This window comes from Sceloporus occidentalis, unplaced genomic scaffold, assembly GCF_023333645.1.
Source record: "Sceloporus occidentalis isolate IW3139 unplaced genomic scaffold, rSceOcc1.0.p SCAF_5, whole genome shotgun sequence".
NCBI lineage: Eukaryota > Metazoa > Chordata > Lepidosauria > Squamata > Phrynosomatidae > Sceloporus > Sceloporus occidentalis.
In genome coordinates this window covers 155,572,950-155,592,696 of record NW_028316985.1, presented here as the reverse complement: position 1 = coordinate 155,592,696, position 19,747 = coordinate 155,572,950, and the positions used below count along the sequence as shown (strand labels likewise).

The 19,747-nt window shown below is 40.1% G+C and overlaps 1 protein-coding gene across 8 annotated transcripts in view; it reads left to right on the top strand.

Moving 5' to 3' along the window:
- The first annotated feature begins 19,291 nt into the window (after nucleotides 1-19,291).
- BLTP1 (bridge-like lipid transfer protein family member 1) overlaps nucleotides 19,292-19,747 on the top strand; it is a 156,540-nt gene continuing 156,084 nt past the window's right edge. For all 8 annotated transcript variants that reach the window (XM_089525845.1, XM_089525846.1, XM_089525851.1 and 5 more), the window contains exon 1: nucleotides 19,292-19,385. The gene's annotated coding sequence lies outside the window, so the exon portion shown is untranslated. The remainder of the gene's footprint in view (nucleotides 19,386-19,747) is intronic.

Sequence of the window (19,747 nt, the reverse complement as noted above, 5' to 3'; positions counted from 1 at the left end):
GCAGCTATATCTATGTAGCCCAAATGCATAGTGATATTTCATACAGAAATATTATAATTAATAAAGGCATTAGTATGGGCTGTGATCCACTAGACGGACATAAATAGAGACTCTGTGTGTGTGTGTGTGTGTGTGTGTGTGTGTGTGTGTGTGTGTGTCTTGAAGTCACCTGTTGACTTACGGCAACTCTATTAATTTCACAGGGTTTACTTAGGCAAAGAATACTTAGAGATGGTTTTGCTGGTTCCTGCTTCTGAAATGTAGCCTACAGCACCTGATGTTAATTGACAGTTTCCCACCCAAATACTCATCAGGGCTGAATTTATTTAGCTTCTAAGATCAGACGGGATCTGGTGAGTGACTATAGGCCATCAAAATATATAAGGAATCATGCCCTGTATGGGATATCCTTGCTTTTAAATGATAGACAGGGCTTTGTTCTTGGCAGAGTTCATGGGAAACTTCCAACTTAGAATGGGGTCACATGGGCAGCACAACTTTAAAAGCACTAAGCTAGATAACAATTATTGTTGCCAACTTTAGAAAACAGCCCACAATACAGCATCATAGAATTTGTTCCATTTTGTGATTATATATAATCTTGTTTACGTTCAGAAAACTGGCAATAGACTTTGCCAAATTTTACACTTCAAAAACGATAAAGGAGGAGACTGCAGATAAAAATGAATAGCTCATATGGCTAATTGGTGTTTTGTGAAAGCCTTTTCTTTATGTAACCAGAAAGGCTCATCTTTTTATGAGCTCTGCATTTAGATAAGTTCAGTTTCAGGAGTTTTGAAAAATGAGTATGAAGAATGTTGGGGGAAAAGCACTTATCTTTTGTCTCCTGAGTTAAGGCAGCAAAAAGCCAAACTACTTGTCCTCTGAAGCATTGATATGCACTGAGGGAAAATTCCCCCACCGGCATCAATGGAGTATGTTCCCTGAAAGTAGATACTGTACCATCTTCAGGGGTGGAGGAAGTTAAATTCTGCTTCCAGACCTATGGCAATCCTGAAAATATAAGCCTTCCCTGGAGCTGATTCAAACAACCTACAAATTAAATGGAAAGATATACAAGTGTAACAACATATCTGCAGTAACTTGCAGAAACAATCACACATAGAACATGGCCACATAGCCTGAACACCCCACAAAAAACTATGGATGCCAACCATGAAAGCCTTCGACTGCAAATCACACATACCCTTTAACCTTTCCACATTTTGTTGTGTATCAACCTGGAATCTAACTGGCATTGTTATCATTTAGTGTACACTCTGCATGTGCAGATATATTTTGCATGCACAGACCTTAATTTAAAACTACAAAAGATAGGACTTGTGGGCCTGTAACTATTTTTGGACTACAACTCCCATTAGCCTCACAGTCCCGCACCTGAAGGACAATTTTGCCTACCCCGACTTAAAACCAACAACAACAAACTTCCAATACAGCCATTTCTTCCGATAGACACACTTCCCATACAAACAACTTAGATCTTACACAGAATTTAGGTACTGCACAAAATTTGCACAGAACTGATTTTTTAAAAGTGATATATTCTGAGAAGTACTGAGAAAAGGGCACAGAATTTTGAAAATGCAAAATGTTTACTGCTGTTACTAATGAAGATTCGGGTCTAGCAAGCATCTGAAGTATTCTCCAAGTCTAAATCAGTTACTTGAGCTTGATGCAATGATTCTTGGGACACACAGTATATTGTCAGCTACTGAAAATTCTAAAAATATGAAAACAGCAAATAAAAACATTGTCTCAAAGTGACGCTTCTTTGAAATATATTTGCTATGCATGTTTTGCAGCAGACTATCTATAATGGACAATATTATTTCCTCCAATATTCCTTTGCTGCTTCAGGTATTATTATCAGTGTTAATTATTTAGTGACATCCTGTCTTTTTTCTAGGCAATTTTTTATATTCTACTGCATAAATAAACAATTTGAACAGCTAGTTCTTCATAACTGAGGAGAATATTTGAGGCTTCATCTATGCATGTTTGGGTCAATACGAATGCATTTATAGGTTTTCTAAAACTGGTCATAAAACTTTTAAACTAAAATAAAGAAGGCACCTAATAGATCAAGGATCATAGAAGCTTATGCTTTGGAATCAGCTGCAAAGTAGTAAACAATGTACAGTGACATAATTAGGTTTTGCCTATCAGACAAGATAACACCACACAAATTATGTTGACATCTTCGTCTTTGCACTTGATTAAATTTGCTTAGTACTCTTTGGACTACATCACCCAAGCAATGTTACATAGAGAGTTTTGGAATTCCTAAATTTGGAATATCTCATCCTGATACTGAACCTGCTGTCCTTCACATATGGGGAACTTCAGCTGCTTAGAATCCTGTGCTGGGAAAAAGGAAGGATATAAATTTTAAAAATAATATAAAATACATTCAGCTCCCATCATTCCCAACCAACTCCGTCTATAGTATGGGGAAATATGGATTCCATGCTATAACACTAGGGTAGTGATGGCAAACCTTTTAGAGACTGAGTGTCCAAAATCAAAGGTGTTCCCACACTGGGTGTTACCTGGTGCCGGGAGGATGAGATTTTTGGGCCTGTCTTCTGGGGGCAGGACTTCCAGGAGTGGGACTTCTCTGGAGACATCTGAAGGCCCCGAAGAATGGGGAAAGAAGAGGAACAGGCGCACATTTGTTCCTCCTCTTCCTCCATCCTCCCATCACTCCGCATGCCCTCAGAAATGGCTTCACATGCCAGAGAGGGCACACGTGTCATAGGTTTGTCACTGCAGCACTAGGGTGATCTTATGTATATATAAATGCAGGCTCACCCTTTTCTTTAATTACCTTCTACACCAGCCTTCTCCAATCTGGTACCCTCCAAATGACCTCTTGCAGATTCCAAATTTATAATCAATGTCAAATAGCAGAGTGAATGTTATGTTCCTTCCTTCTTTGCTACCCCATTTTGCACCATTTGGAAACACTGCAGATGTCATCCTCAGATAATAGTATTAATTGCCTTCTAGAATGCACTATATTTAAGATTGGTTTGACGTAATGCACTCAGTAATATTTCAAAAGTGTTTTGTTTGTGATGGCCAGTTTGGCAGTATACTTGATATTTCAATAATGTTTTGAAATCTTTCCAGCATACCTTGCTGATTTTTCTGAGAACAATGGAAAACAGGAAGCATGTGTTCCTGTCACGCATTAGCATTAGCCTCATCTCTATAGACAGTTCTTGGAATTCATTCTAGTAATAAACAGTAGTTTTTGATGCTAAATTGGGCACTACATTATAGTATGTCCTTTTTACTTTCTGTTATTTCATCAGATGCAGCTATAAACTTTCTTTTATAAAAACAAAATAAATTAGAAGATTAAGTTGTATATGATAATACTGAAGCATACCAGTTTTGTCAGATGTGTATCCTAGAAGGTGATTAATACATTTATTTCAGGATGACATCTGCAGTGTTTCAAAATGGTGGAAAATGGAGGAGTAGATGAAGAAGAGAACCAGATTGATGTAGTTCTTTGAGTGTTGGACAATGACTGGTGACCAGTATTTGAATCCCGCTTGTCCACAGAAACCCACTGAATGACCCAAGGCAAGTCATATTCTCTCAGCCTCAGAGGAAGGCAAAGGCAATGCCAATCTGAACAAATCTTGCCAAGAAAACCCCATGATTGGCTCATTTTATGGTCACTATAAGTCAAAAACAACTTGAAGTCAAACACCAGTAAGAAGAGAAAGGAACACAGGATTGACTAGATACAAGACAATGTCATCTGGAGGGTACTAAACTGAAAAGATTGGTGCAGAAAATAATTATAAAACTGAGTGCCTTCAGACTGTACAAGGTAAAGAGCATGAACGAACTGATGATTCCAATGTTGAACGAAAAGCATGGTTTGCAAGAGAAATGTGTATAGAACCTTACTTTCTTGAATTACAACTTCCTGAATTGTGGTCAGTGTAGTCACTTTCTAGGTAAGTTTGTCAAAGTGAAAACTGATGAGGGCTCCTGTACCTTTAATGGTGGTGTAGAAAATGGAATTTCAGAAATTGTTGTTTGGTACTTAGTTGCTACTTGAAATTCCCTCTTTTAGATAACCATTAAAGGTAAAGGAGCCTTCTCCACTATGGAATTCAGCAAGTTGTTTAAAAGGTAACCTTCCAATCCCTTCACACACTGCTCTCTTATTCAGAATATGCTGAAGCCGCATCTGAAAGGTGTCAACATATTAAACTGATGTGGGAGAAATGTATCAGAATTAAGAACCCATAGTTCTTTGGAGACTTGTTGCTGCCATCGCCTTCTACAAATGCTTATCTCCTACCAAAGGCCTCTGTCCCACAGGTCTCCAGAGGCTTTGGCCAATGAGAAAGCTAGCCAGTGCTTGGAATGGGCAGGATCTTTGCAACTAGGCAAAGTCTTTTCTCCAGTTTGGATAGTGAGCATAAAAGTGTTTCTTCTGGAGTTCTTCCAGAATGCTGACTTGGACTGTGTCCTGTTCCCCAGTGGTGGCATGGAATGGGGCCCAGATAACAATCACAGCCTATGCGCTCTTCATTCCCATATTTGGGGTGGGGGTTATAAGAAATTTTGGGATAGAGCTGACTAGGAACAGTTTAGAGGCTGTTAGACCTGCCTCATTCTTGGGATTGCATGGTTGCCATTCCATGGCTGCACTGCACCAATGAAGGTGCTTATCAGATAACAAGTGGGTTATCCAAACCTAGGATCCATGCCTTGTGCCAGGCCCACATTATACAGCTATACATAATAAAGTCATGGCATTGTACCTCTGTCTGTCTGTCTGTCTGTCTGTCTGTCTGTCTTGGCTCCTTCTGCATGTGCCAGCCCATTGACACTGGGCCCTCAAGAGCTATCTCCCAGTATCAGTTTCTCAGCACACTTAACAGTGAGGCAGTGATCATTCCCTGGCGAACAATGGTTTGAGGAACAGCAATCCTTGGGTGACAATGATGTGATCATACTTGCTGCTGAAAAACTCATAAAGTGATAAAGGGAAACCAATCATGTGTGTATCATCAGGTGATTGTGATGCTGTCTTACTTGTTATTACCCTCAAAAACAGTAAAAACAATATTAGAGTTTTCCGTTCAAAACAACAGAGCTACTGAAATATCACTGATTTTTGGAGCAGAATTAAAGAAATATTTAACTTTAAGTGGAAGAGCTTAAGATATTTTGGTTGCAGTTTATTTCTCCCTGCTCCGCCAAGTCTAAAAATGGATTTAAAATCTAAAACATATTGGATAAAGTGCATCTCCTCCGAGATATAAGGTTCATTTTTGGATGAAATCCCATAAGATTCAACTGAGCTATTTCTTGCCTCACCTGCCCCACAGAAACATCTACAAGTCCAAACAGGGGCAGTGCAACAGGAAACTGTTACAGGGAATGGGGGTATTTCTGTGTGTTCTTCCCATATCCACATCAAACTAAAACTGGAGCTTGGGAAGACTATTTTAAACTGTAGCTGCCAGAGTCCCTCTGGCAAAATCCTAGTGGCCATGTAGGTTGTGGGATTCTGACAGTTGTAGTCCCCAAAAGTAACTTTCCTAAACACTGCCCAAAATGAATCAGAATGTTGATTAAAATTGCTGTTTGTTATGTCCATGGTAGCATACCTCTGAATAATTTGATTGAGAGTTCCTGCATGGCAGGGGGGTTGGATTAGATGGCCCTTGCGGTCTCTTCTAACTCTGCAATTCTATGAATTCAGTACACACAAAACCATGTTATGAAAATGAAACCCGAGTCAAACAAATGATTCACAGGAAAAGATGTCAGAAATATGGCTTCATCCAGGGAATCTGACCTATTTGTAGCATTTGCTGCAGGTCTGGGCACCAGAACTGACTTGCGGTTTAGCAGGATTACTTGAAACTAATTGTACATATCAATAGCCAAGTTCCCTGTAACTTCAAATCCTGGATGTTTATCCTATCATAATATTTAACACCAGGCTACTGTTAGCAGTAATATTGGTGTTATTCAGAAAAATGTATGTGGCATTTGCACTTTGATCACATCAGCTTAGTCTGAAGATCAAACAGCTACTCAGATCAGGATTCTCTCCTGCTCCTATCCCCCAGCTGGCAAGCTCAAGAAAAGTACTGTCAAGTTAAATATGCAATCAAAGCACAAAAACAATATGTTGTGTACATAATATTTGCCACAGAAGTATTCTGCTGAAGGAATCACTGTTGCTTTCAGAACTTGAAAAGACCGGTATATCTTACTGGTTAATATCTTATTGATTTAGTTGTTAGGCAGGGATGTAACATGAGAAGAGCTCTTCCTTGGACATCTTTTCTTGCCTGTCTCTGTATAGAGGACATACTTGCATACAAGGATGCAACTCTTGTTAGCATAAAATAGGTTATACATGCCTTAGATAGCATTTACCTGATTTAAAATAAAAATATATAGCCTGAACCATTTCATTACTGTGTTTTTTGTTCATTTCACTTTTTTCTTGCTTTTCTTCTTCTTTTTTTAATTTCTTTTAAAACATTATTATAGAGTAATGGTTCCTATTCCTAGAATACAAAGACATAGCCATGTTAATCTGGAAAATCAGTATGCAAAGGGATCTTGTAGTGCTACAAGCCACCTTTGCATAATGATTCCTAGAATTAATAAAAAATTCCAAATGACAACTCCACTTGTCCATCATCTAGAATTTTGGAACAATGTCTTATAGGAGATTTCAACAAGGTTTTGATTCTCGGTGATCTCCATCCTAGTTGTTTTCATCTTTATGACCCTACCCCATCAGCATCTATCTTCATCTTTTATTTTTACATCTATTTGTTCATTTTTGAATATGTGAAATCAAACAAACACTTCTCCTGTCTAGCACCCACTAATTCCAGTAAGATTTGTGCAAGAGAAATGCCTTGTGTACATCTACAGTGCTATATAAATAAAGCATAATAATAATAATAATAATAATAATACTTGGATATCCATAGCCCATGCTCTTCTTGCCTCATAAAGGATTTCCTTGCAGTTATATCAGAATGATGACAACTTTATGGGCTTCAGGGAAATTGCTGGATAATCCACAGGAGCCAAGTTTAGTCTTTAGGATGTGATGTACACTGAAAAACAACATCCTAAGAGCTATTATTTTATATTGATTTTTCCTCCCTCTGGCTGTTTCCTGTTCTCAAGAGAGAAAAGGATATAGATAGAAACAGCTTTATTTCTCCCTCTTTTCCCTCTTTTAAAAAAGTTCATTCATTATAAAACCCTTGTAACTTCTGCTTCAAGCTGGTCAGGAGACAGTAATACCTAGCAGACCTATTTCCAGGAGACTAGTCTCCTGTGATTTAGCATATGCTATTCAAGAATCACTAAGATTTGTTAAAAGGGGGAAAATAGGGGGGGGGGAGCTAAATTGTTAGGCTATGACCTGCTTCCTAGTCAATCCATGTCTTTTTCCTAACACTTTATAAAGATTAATAAATGGCCATTAATCCATTGCAATTGATTGACTGAATTTATACCCTACCTTTCTCCCTTGGTCTCCTATTAAGGAAAAAACAGGAGATAAATAAAATAAACAAATATACACCAAATACATTGAACCACCGTAACTTGTTACAGTTAAGATAATATAGGGAAGCTGCAAGAAAAAAGTGAAATGAGCAAAAAGAAAAACACAGTAATGAAATGGTTCAGGCTATCCTTTCTTGATATATCAACTCCTGGACTCTGTTCAGTTTTCACATTCTTAATATGGTGTAAGGAAGTCATCCTTGGGAGTTGAAAGGAAAGAATCCAGGGATCGTTGTTGTTAACTGGCATCAAGTTAACTTTTATGGTAACCCTATGAATGAGAGACCTCCAGGAGACTTGTTGGTGTATATGCCAAGTTTATTGGTGCATATGTATGTGCCTTTTTCTTTTCTTTTTCCTTTTGGGCTGTGAGGAATGAGGTTACAACACATTTTGCATGGCAGTTAAATTTTACTTCAGCACCAGCATGGGATAGCATCCTGCACTGCACAGGAGTATACCAAGCTGATTGTGGGGTAAAGAACAGGATATGTCACACAAAGCTTTATTTCCCCTCACTAATAAATGTAACTCCTCTGATCCCTACCAACATCTTCTGCCTAGAGTGGTTGCCTCACTCTGCTGAATGATAAGTTTGATAGATGCATAAAGATAGGATCCTATGTTACTATGTGTATACACCTGTCCTGCGCGCACACACACGTGTGCACACGCACACACCTGTATTCAAATAGGGTTCATTTCTGTTACTGCAAGCTATAATTGGCTCGGGGTTTCTAATTATGAGAATTATGGTTGTATGTATGAACAAACCTTTCCCATTAATGCTGATCTTGCAACTGGATGCAGCTAAAGGGTATGATTCCCCTCTGTATTAGATGAACAGATGAAAGGAATTGTATATCTAGTCCTATAGATCAAAGTGACTGCAGTGCTGATTCAGTAATCAATTTTGCAGCTGTTCCTCTGTCCATCTTTCAAACTGCCTAGTTGTTCCGCTTTCTTTAAAAGTGCAACATGCCCACGTACTTAAATTGATTTTCTCTTCTTCCCAGATGTTGAAACGCTGACCTCCAAAACAGTTTTATCTTTTGTGTTATCATTTAATTAACATGACGAAATGGATACATGGGATCTGGTTCCAGGAAAGACCTAAATTGTTAGAGAGGTACTTAGGAAAAAAATTATGTGTTCACCTGTTATTGTGCTGAGCAGCTGGTAGAACATAAACAGATTTTGCTTCATTTAATGACCTGAGCACAGTAAGTATGCCTTGTTCCATAGGATATTTGCTTCTCAAATCCAGCTTCTGCAGCTGCAAGGAAAACTGAACACTAATGCTGTAAAAAGATTGTTCAGCACAAATGGGTAAAGTTGAAAGGGCATGTAATGTGCTATCGTAGTTAGAAAATAATTGGCTATTCTGTGGAAAACTGAAATTCATAACTATGTGTGAGTGTTCCCTTTGGAGTGAGTATGGGAAGAAAATTGTAAAGTTTATAGCATTTATTTTTAATTTCTAATATGAATACTGAAATTTTAGAAATTTTAGTGAAAAAGTTGACCCCCTCCAAAAACCTGGGTCAGCTTTTCTGTGGATCAATGCAAGTCTTATGAAAAAAAAGAATCATCCCTTTTTCTGAGTAGAGTGGTGAAAGGTGAGAGATTAGTCTGTCCTGGGAGCACCTAAAAGAGGCACCGACTCCCTTTGCCCTCTCTGCTGTGATGCCACATCTAGTTTTTTGAATGCCTGGGCAGGAAAATGGCAGCTGTTTGGTGCTTCCCCTCAATGAAGCACTGAGAGAAATCAGGCTTTTGAACATTTGAATAAGACCTTTGTGTATATTTGTCAGCTTTTCTGGGTTAAAATGAGGCAATGTAATCACATTAAAGTCAAAGGCTATAATCATTGGTAACATAAGGCCTGGACAGACTGGCACTTTGTGCTGGCCTGGGTTCAAACTAGGGTTGTGTGGGGGCTGAGCGTTTACCTGCGCGCGTCCCGGGCACCATCTTGGCACACTCCCATAAAAATAGTGCTGTGTATGAGGGGCATCATAAGGGAGCACTGCGGCCCTTATGGTGCCCATTCTAGGACACAAACAGGAGCCGCGTTTTGTTGCTGCGTTTCCAACCCAGCCCGTTTAGGGATGGCATAGAGCCACCCTTGAACAGGCTGTTGAGTCCCGAGTCACCATTTGCTTTGCTTTGCCTTTTTCATCCTTTTCGACATGTATGCATTTTCTTTGCCCCACCTATGCCTGCTTACCTCCCAAACACATCACACAGACAGTTTACTATAATTCCCTCCTCATCCATCCAGGCTTTAGGCTGAGCACAAACAGTTATGCTGGCTGGAATTAAGTTATTTGACACCATTTTCTTTGCTTCATCCGTTACATCCTTTGTTATATGCCCCCATGTTTTACTCTTGGCTTATCCATGGGTCATATCAAAATCCATAATTTTGCCTCCAAATCCTGTTGTCAACTTATACATGAGGTTGACTTATATTCAAATATATACAGTAAGCTAATATCCATTGTTCAGATTTTGCTAGGAATCAAATATGAGCCATGATTAGACTTGGGTGTGTTAAAAAGTTAGACTTTGAGGACATGACTGGTAATTGTAGCTATTGCATTTGGATGCAGTTCTAATAAATCTAGACTGTTGCTTTGTTGTTTTTGTTGTGTACCTTCAAGTAGTTTCTGACTTATGGCAATCCTAAAATGAACCTATCATGGTGTTTTCTTGGTGTATTTTGTTCAGAGAGGATTTGCCTTTGCCTTCCTCTGAGGCTGAGAGGATGTGACTTGCCCAATGGTTGAATCAGGATTTTGAACCCTGATCCCTAGAGTTGTAGCCCAATGCTCAAATCACTACACCAGGCTTTCAGACAGTTGCTAGAAGCCTTATATTGACAGCTTGTGGCCAGGGCTTGTTACTTTTCATACTCCAACACCCAGCGTCTCTCAACCAGAATGATTCTCAGATCTGTACTCCAAAAAAAATATTTCCCAGCTCTGTCAGTAGCTCTTGACATAAAGTCATGCACTCCTATGTCTAATTTCAAAAGCCCCTTTCAAATAATAAGTCTGTTCTTTTTATAGCAGCTCACTTGATGGATGGAACAAGAAGAAAGAAAAAAAGGGGTGGATTCGACTACTTTTGGCTCTAGCTTCCCATGCTGATGCAGGTCTCAAAAAGGAATACAGCTGTTGACATAAAAACACCACCTACACCTGCTTTTCATGCTTGTGGAAACCCTATTGAACACAGTGAGGCTTATTTCTAAGTAAGCATTTCACTCAGTAGGTTTGCCAAATTGAAAAATGGAGAGGAGTCTTTTACCCTTAATGGTTGTGTAGAAGAGAGGATTTCAGGAGGAGTTGCTTGTCATACAGCCAGGTAACAACCAGAACCTATTGAAATTCCCTCTTTTACACAACCATTCAAAGTACAGACCAGAAGCCTTCTCCAGCAACCCTGTGCACTGTGTTCTGCATTTTATAGCTTTCAGTAATTTTATGGTGGGATGTGGATTGCTGTTTTGAGTCTTAATCACTTCCTGTTGTGGTAAGATTTATAGATTTTTATTGAGATCCCACTGAACTATTTACAGGCATTTAAAAATTCAGAAGGATGGCAAACTGCACACAATGATGAATCACATCCAATTTGAGTCAAAGTTAAAACTCTTGCTTATTATGATTGAGCCAGAGGCTGCCTATTGTCTGGCAGAGGGAACTGACTTTAGCAAGGCCAGATAGTTCTTGATCAAGAAAACATTGGGAACTTCAAACTTGAATGGGTGGATGCTTCCAACAGCCTTGTTTGTTTTGAAGATTTATGTTCTGCCTTTCACTGAAGCGATTCTCAAGGTGGCTTACCAGCAGGAGGCTTCTTTTGTCTCTCATTCACACACACAACACACTAACACCAGTCAGCAGTATTCAGTCCTCTGGCTGATTAATGAGGCCAGTGTGTGACTTCTTTGGTTCTGTGGTCCCAGAGCAACTGGAAGTTGAACCTAAGAGTTATTTTTGGCAGGGAACAGGAGACCCAAGATCCCTAATGTCAGGGACCTAGCTCAGAAAAGCGGACTGTGGTTCCTGAAATCTTCAAGTTAGCATGGCCATACCCTAATTCAAATAAAGTAACATTTCCAAATTTTGGATCAGGCTGGTCTCCCCCCTAGCTAAAACATTCCTCTTCCTGAGTTGGTGGATGGCTGGGGATTGTAGGCTCCCAGTGGCTCCCAGTCTTCTGGCTGGTGGCAGAGGCCAGAGAAACCTCCTTTCAACTCTTCAGTCCCAGCACAATGTTTAGCTGATTCCCTGTCACCTACTTGGCCTTTGCATAAATTCATATCCCCACATCCGGAAGATTTATTTGTTTGCTTAGCCAAGGCCAAAGGGCATTTCTATAAATACATTATATAGGCCTGAAAGTTATTTTTGGCTGATGTCCACATGTCTTCAGAGGAAATTCAATAGCTTTGCTTGTTATGAAAATAGTGCACCAAATGAACAGTTACTGAATCAGCTTGCAAAACAGAATGAGAGAAAAATACAGGCTCTATTCAGGTTGTGAGAGATAATTATATGAGTGGGGTGGTGAGGTAGACAATGGTACAGGAGATGAGATCTGGAATGAAAATAATAAAATAATAATAATAATAATAATAATAATAATAACTCAACCCATTGATCAGTTGTTCAATAAGCAATAGGAGTAGATACACAGTGTTACTATAATTGATATTATTCTCTCTCCTTGCCTTAGTTAATGGAAATGATTGCTGACCCATTAGGAAATAATGAGACCAGACACCATTCTTGGTTTAAATAGGACTCTTTTATTTAAACTACTTACAAACTGTAATTCAACTTTAACCTGGAGCACCAGGTGTGGGATTTGCCAAGGCAAGTGCTCATCCCCCTCATTAGACATTTTTGAGCAAAGCACCTGAGCCCCAGCTCCAAGAAATCTTCCAAGTAATTGGATGGCTGCCTGGCTGGCCCTGTTTTAGGGAAAGCCCACCAGAGGTACCCCTTCCCCATATCCCATGATTTAAGGAGATGGGGAAGGAGGTTGACCCTCAAGGGTCAACCTCTTTCCCCATCCTCTGGATCTCGTGACCAAAGAAGTCCATTCCAGAGACCTTCCCTTCACCAAATTGATGCCTTTAGGTGTTCACCACTGTACAAACTCTTCCTCCCCACTACCTTCCAGCAACTGCTTATTTAAGAGCACCATCCTATGCCAGTCATCTGAAATGCTCACACAATACAATGTAAGGTACCCCCCCGAAAAAAAACCTGACAACAAACAAAAGATAACTGGTAAAGCAAGACAATTCCTACCTGTCCCTTACACAATCAGCAAATGCCCACACAGCACAATAGGGCAGGACAGTGGGCTAAAAGAGGGGATCATGATGGCAGCTTAAATGTCATAGGATGTAGAAATACCCCACCTCTATTTGTAAAGATATGTATTTTAAATGATGATTTAGTCTATGTATTGTATTGATAGCGGTTTTACTGTTTTATTTAGTGTATTTTATATGAAATTGTAGTTTTTTATCTTGTAATGTTGTTTCTATTGTTGTAATCCTGCCTCAATCCCCAGGGAGAGGCGGGAAATATAAATAAAAATTATTATTATTATTATTATTATTATTATTATTATTATTACTTTCCACAGCAAAGCAGAAGATGTAATAACATGTCATCAGCCCAAAGACGTATATCCAGGCACTGATTTTATTTTCTCAGCTATACAGGAGGAAGAAATTCCTGTATTGTAGCTGGGTCATTTCATATCTCATACAAAGGTATGTGGGAATTAAAGAAGGAAGCCAAATCTGTTGTTTGGTAGTCTATGCTGAAATTAGGTCAGCAAAAATAACAAGGGAGCTGCACTATGAGTTCTCCTAGAAATCTGATGGAAGGCAGAAATCTGTTAAGAATGCTGTGAATTGCCATCTTGCATATAAGTAAGTAAAATCTTATGTCACAGAAATACCAAAAGCCACCAGTGATATCCTTTTAAGCTAAATACCTAAAGGCATTCACATCTTGGAAGTGGAATGCATATGGGCAACGTGATTGTCCAACAGTAAATAAGCCAGGCCGAGGTCCTATACACTTCCCACTAAGGTTGGTAATAGGACACTGATTCGTTTCTCATCTCATTGTTTGTACCAATCAAGAGAGCAAATTAATAGGGCTTTTTTGCAGCTCAGATCCAGCGTGACTCCTGGTTCAGCTATGCAAATTCACGTTATAATGCACATGTTTTATCACACCTGGTTGCCCTTCCATTGCCCTTCCGAATTGAGGGGGAATCGAATCCAAGGCAGTTCATGTGATGCGGATTCATGTAAAGTGGAGTGAGTGCACATTGTATTACCACACTAGTGCATACCATGTGGATTCAACTATTCGAATTGGGACCCTTGCGCATGCTCAGTGGGGGTCTGAATGCATAATGAACCTTTGCACTTCCGGGTTGAAGAAGGGAGCCAGTTCCTCGATTCACTTTCACGTGAATGCTAGCCTCACATGAATGACAGCTTCATCTATAGGCTTTAGAGTCCAGTTTAGCACCCAAATTAGCACTCTTTTTCTGGGCTTTCTAGTCTGTTTTCCCATGCACACGAGCACCCTTTTCTATGGGAGACAGGGTCTGTTTTCCCATGTACACAAGCACCCTTTTCTATGGAAGACAGGGTCTGTTTTGCAGCCACACGAGCAGTCTTCCCCAGCGGCATTGGAAACAGCTGCTTTCTCCCTCCTCGCCAGCATATCTCCTGTCCATGTTAAAACGTGAATACATTCATTCCCCAGTAGCTCTCTGCCCTTTCCTCAGTGGCATCGGAAACAACCTCATTTCCCCTTGGCAGCAATGGAAGTGGGGGGAGTACCGGAAGCAAATGGGGCAAAATTGCAGCACAGAATCATGGGAAATGTGGGACCTTGGAGTTTTGAGGGGTGAACCAGGATGGAAGCAAAGTTGCATTCCACACCAGACCAATTCAGATTGAAATCAAAGTGAGCTTGGAAACAATTTTTCTGAATTCGCTTGTTACCGAATTCACAAAAATGAGGAGTCACTGCGAATTCACTGTGGATCCACCTCGGAACAACCCCCCATAGAAAGCAACCAGGTGTGATAATACATCACGTTATAACGTGAATTCGCATCCTTGGATCTGCAGTCACATCGGATCAGAGCTGCAAAAAGCTGCAAAAACCTCCGTGTGACAAACACCTAGGACTAGAGGGGACAAAACAGTGACAAAGTCAGGAAGGGGTGGAAGCAGGGAAGTTGCTTTAGGGAGATGAGCAAAGGCCATCAAAACATTTGGAAATAACAATACAAAGTAATCCCCAAACACTTGAAGAATAATCAAGATGATGTGTCCTTTTGTCTCATTTTCTCTTGCCTTTATCATGAAGCAAAGTTAAATCACTTCTGCCTAACTCTAAATTGGCTCTGGTGCCTCTAATGCCCTTTGATTTATAATATCCCTCTAAAAACTTATACATGAAATAGATGCATAGTTCTACTGTTTGGAACTGATACTTGGCAGTTCCTTTTAGATAATTCCCCCCCCCCCCCAATTGGGGTAAGTGACTATCAACCATAGGAAAGAATGGAAAACATCAGTCTTTTTCTTGCATAGCTGCTGTTGCCATTAGGCAGCAAGTACAGTCAGCATATCTTATCCATGAATTTTTTATCCATGGATTCAAGCATCTGGCTTGAAAATATTCAAAAAAAGTATATATTCCAAATAGCAAACCTTGATTTTCCATTTTATTTAAGGGATACCATTTTGCTCTCCCATTATATTTAATAGGACATGAGTATCCATGGAGTTTGTTATCCACCCGGGGGGAGGGTCCTGGACCAAACCCCAGTGGACAGCAAGGTCCCACTATAGTGTATTATCTCCACAAACACAATGTGGACACAAAGATGGAAGTTCGTGCTGATTATAGGCCTTATTTGTTGTTAAGAATTAGCTTATTGTATGCCCTTTTCTGCTTATGAAAGTGCAGGTTTGCAGCTGAACATTACTGTCATTTAATAGGTTGAACTCGTTCTGGGTTAATATACCATACATTGTACTGGTTCTGGATTAACATACCATTCGTTGTACATAAGTAGAGTGAAACCCTTATTTTTTGCTTTGCTATTGCTATTGCCTACAAAAGGGGATGCTTTCAGTAATGCTGATTAAACACATAGTTGAAGTAATCCTTTTTACTGGCACCAGGGCATGCTGGATTTGTTTCATTTCCTGAAATAGTTTCCGATGGAGGAAAGGAGTTACAAAGAGTTTATATACAGAAACCAGTATGCAACTTTGTTCAGGTTGCTTTTCCTGCTGTATGTCTTGTTTTTGTTTTGTTTATGTAAAACAAATCATGTTAATTATTTCAAATGGAATCTAAAATTTCCACTGTTACAGTTGTAATTATTAAACTGTTCTTTAAAAACCATTTTCACTGTATCTGTTATTCAGAATGAAGATATGATTTATGCTGCTTTGAGGTCAGTTTACAAATAAATCCTATACAAGTTTGTTTTTCGTTCTCACCTGCTCTTTAGTTGACCTGGACTCATAGCAACCCGGGGGATGAGATGTCTACCAGACCCCTTGACCTCCACAGGCCTGTGTGACCTTCCTGACTAAGGAGTTTATTACACGGGGTAAATCCTGTGCAGAAACGGGGGTTTAAATTGGAAAAGATCCGCAAAAGTGGGTTGATTTTCACACAACGTCGTTGTTAAAGTGATGTTAACCTGAACGAAAAGTAGATGGAAAGTAGACAAAAGCCACTCCTTTTTACTTTCAGAAAATCCTGAAAGTAGAAAGGAGTGGATTTTGTCTACTTTCCATTCGGGTTAACCCCAGTGTAACAAAGATGTGTGTGAAAATCAACCTGCTTTTGGGTCTCCCCCCCCCCCCCCAGCTTTTAAATCCTATTTTTGCATGGGATTTTCCCTGTGTGATAAACTCCTGAGTGTATCCATCCATTTTTATTGATTTGATCATTTGTATGTACAGTGCTTTAGAAATAAACTATAATAATAAAAATAATAATAATCTGGCATGCTGTCTTCCTCTATTTCTACTGCCTTCTACCTTTCCTAGCATTATTGTCTTTTCTAATGAGTCATGTCTTCTCATGATGTGGCTAAAGTACAACAGCCTCAGTTTTGTCATCTTGGCCTTCAGGGAGATTTCAGACTTGATTTGTTCTAGGACCCATGTGTTTGTCTTTTGGGCTGTCCATGGTATCCTCAGCACTTTTCTCCAGCACCACAACTCAAATGAATCGATTCTCCTTCTGTCAGCCTTCACTGGACTTTATAACTCAGGGACTTGATAAATTGGGGGCTTAAACAGTCATTTTCCCAGGAAAGTCTTGTGATCGCAGTGACAATTTTCACACAGTGTCACGATTAAAGAGGACTTATCCTGGGAATAAGCAGAGAATAACCTTGGGAAATGAATCATTTGTTGCTGGTTATTCTTGGGATAATTCCTCTCTAATTGCAATGTGTGTGAAAATCATCACCCCTATCGCACAACTTCCCCGGTAAAACTGCTGTTTAAACCCCTGATTCTCCCCAATATTTCCCACATGTGATAAATTCAACTGTCCAGCTGTCAGATCCATACACAGTGAGGAGGAATGCAATAACTTTTGTGCTCAGTTGTATATCTTTACACTTTAGGATTTTATCTTGTCCTTTCATGGCTGCCCTTCCCATTCCTAGCATTCTTCTGATTTCTTGACTGCAGTCTCCATTCTGATCAGTGTGATCCAAGCTATGGCAACTCTTTTAACTATTTTGGTTTCCTCTTTAGTTTGGTTGAATTTACGTACATCTTCCATGGTGATTATTTTTTGTTTCCTTTATGTTCAGCAGCAAGGCTGCCTTTGCACTTTCTTATTTGATTTTCCTTAGCAATTGTTCCAGGCCTATGATGTTTTCCACTAGTAGTATGGTGTCATCAGCATATTTTAGGAGTTTATCACACTGAGGCTAATTTTGGCATTAAAGAGAGATTAAAGGGCATTTAAAGCATCCCGCAAATAAAGCAAAAATGGCAAGAAATTGCATGACTAATAATCACACGCAATTGCGCAAATAAAGTGATATCGGAAATGCATTGTCGCTGAAATCCCGAAAGTAAAAAGATGCTTCTTTGTGACCACTTTAGTGGCAGGTTTTGTGCGACGTCATGTGAAATTGTTTCGCGTAATTACGTAATTTTTCCAGGATATTCACAGGATAGACCCCCAATCTCCTTTGTGTGATAAACTAGATTGTTGATGTCAATCCTTGATATCAGCACCTGTTCGGACCAGAGAGAGGGAACGGATGGCCCACATAAACAAACCTTTATCAATCAAATACAAGAGCCAGTGGGATGTAGTGGTTTGATCGCTGGACTATCCACATTACCGCATTACACTCTTATAGTGCTGCTATTCCATTTTTACAGCTCTGGTTGCCTCCTGTTGCATTCTGGGATTTCTAACTGTAGCATTTTCTGTTTTGTTAAATAAGGGCCCATATGCACAAAAACTACAACGCTCAGGGCGACCAGGCGCCCTCCTTTTCCAGGACATGTCCTCCATTCCAACCTTCTTCTATCCAGGAGGAATTCCAAAATGTCCTCCATTCTGAGTATGACTTTGGTCCAGAACACACTGCAGAAATAATCCAGTTTGAGACCGCTTTAACTGCCCTGGCTCAGTGCCAGGGAATCCTGGGATTTGTAGTTTTTGGAGACATTTACCCTTCTCTGTCAGAGAGAGCTCTAGTGCCACAATAAACTACAATTCCCAGGATTCCCTAGCACTGAGCCAGGGCTCTTATACCGGCCCCAACCTGAATTATATCTGTAGTGTGTTTCAGACCTAAGAAGCATAAATTTATATTTCTATGAGTGTTTTTTTTTAGCTTTTATTTTGCAGTTGCCCTCCATTTTTACTGAATGCCCTACATTTTGAGGTTAGGACCTCTGGGTCACCTTGGAGCAGTTAAAAGCGGTGTCAAACCGGATTATTTCTGCAGTGTGGATGCATCCTAATAAGTTTCCTTCTATAGTCTTTAGGCTCCTGGGCGAGCTTTGTTAAATCAGGACCCACAGACACAAAACTGCCATGATTTTATACATAATTATATGTAGAATGTGTGTAAAAATGAATCTATGAAGAGGACTGTATAATGAATATGTTATTTTGTGGTAACTGCATTAAAAACAACAACAACAACAACCATATAATTATAAGCCAGTGGTCACCAAACTGTGTCCTTTAAGAGATTTTGGACTACAGCTCCCAGAAGCCTCAGTCATGCTGACCAATAGCCTGGGATTCTGGGAGCTGAAGTCCAAAATCCCTTAAAGAGCACTGTAACACACTCCAAAACAAAACAAACCCTTCAACACCCAAGTCTACCCGGAAGTGACTTCACATATGTGTGTGTCTATTCTTTATTGAATCTATGCGTCTTCATCTCCATTTCTGACGGGAGGCGTCCCAAGGATTCCCATTGGCTAGCGGCGGTCGGTTGCTAACCTCCTTTTTCCGGCTACGAGTCGCCTCCTATTGGTCAGCGCGGGCAGCTCCTGTGCCGTGATTGGCTGGATGGCGCGGAGGGGGAGGGTTTGGAAGGGGGACGGCTGGTGTTTGCGGCAAGAGGCGGAGGCGGCGCCGGTTTCCGGGTTCGTAGTAAAGCAGCGCAGACGGAGGGATGGATGTAAATAAGCGGAGGATGGGGTGAGTGAGTGAGTGAGGCGAGCCGCCATTTCGCTTCCACTTCGGGGCTTTCGGGTGCCTCCCTCCAGCGGCGTGAAGCCGGCTTCGGGCTCTGGTGTCCGAGGCTGCACCCGCACTGCAGTGATAGTGATCCGCGTTGACACCGCTTTTTCAGTGCTAGGGAATTATGGGAGTTGTAGTTTGGCGAGGCATCGAGCCTCCTCTGTCAGAGAGAGAGTTGGTGCCTCGACGAACTACAAATCCCAGAAACACAACCTAAGGCTGCGTTTTGCCGAAGAAATGATGCATAACAGTCATAATGATAATAATAATAATAATAATAATAATAATAATAAAGTGTAACCTCCCAGAATCCTTTAGTG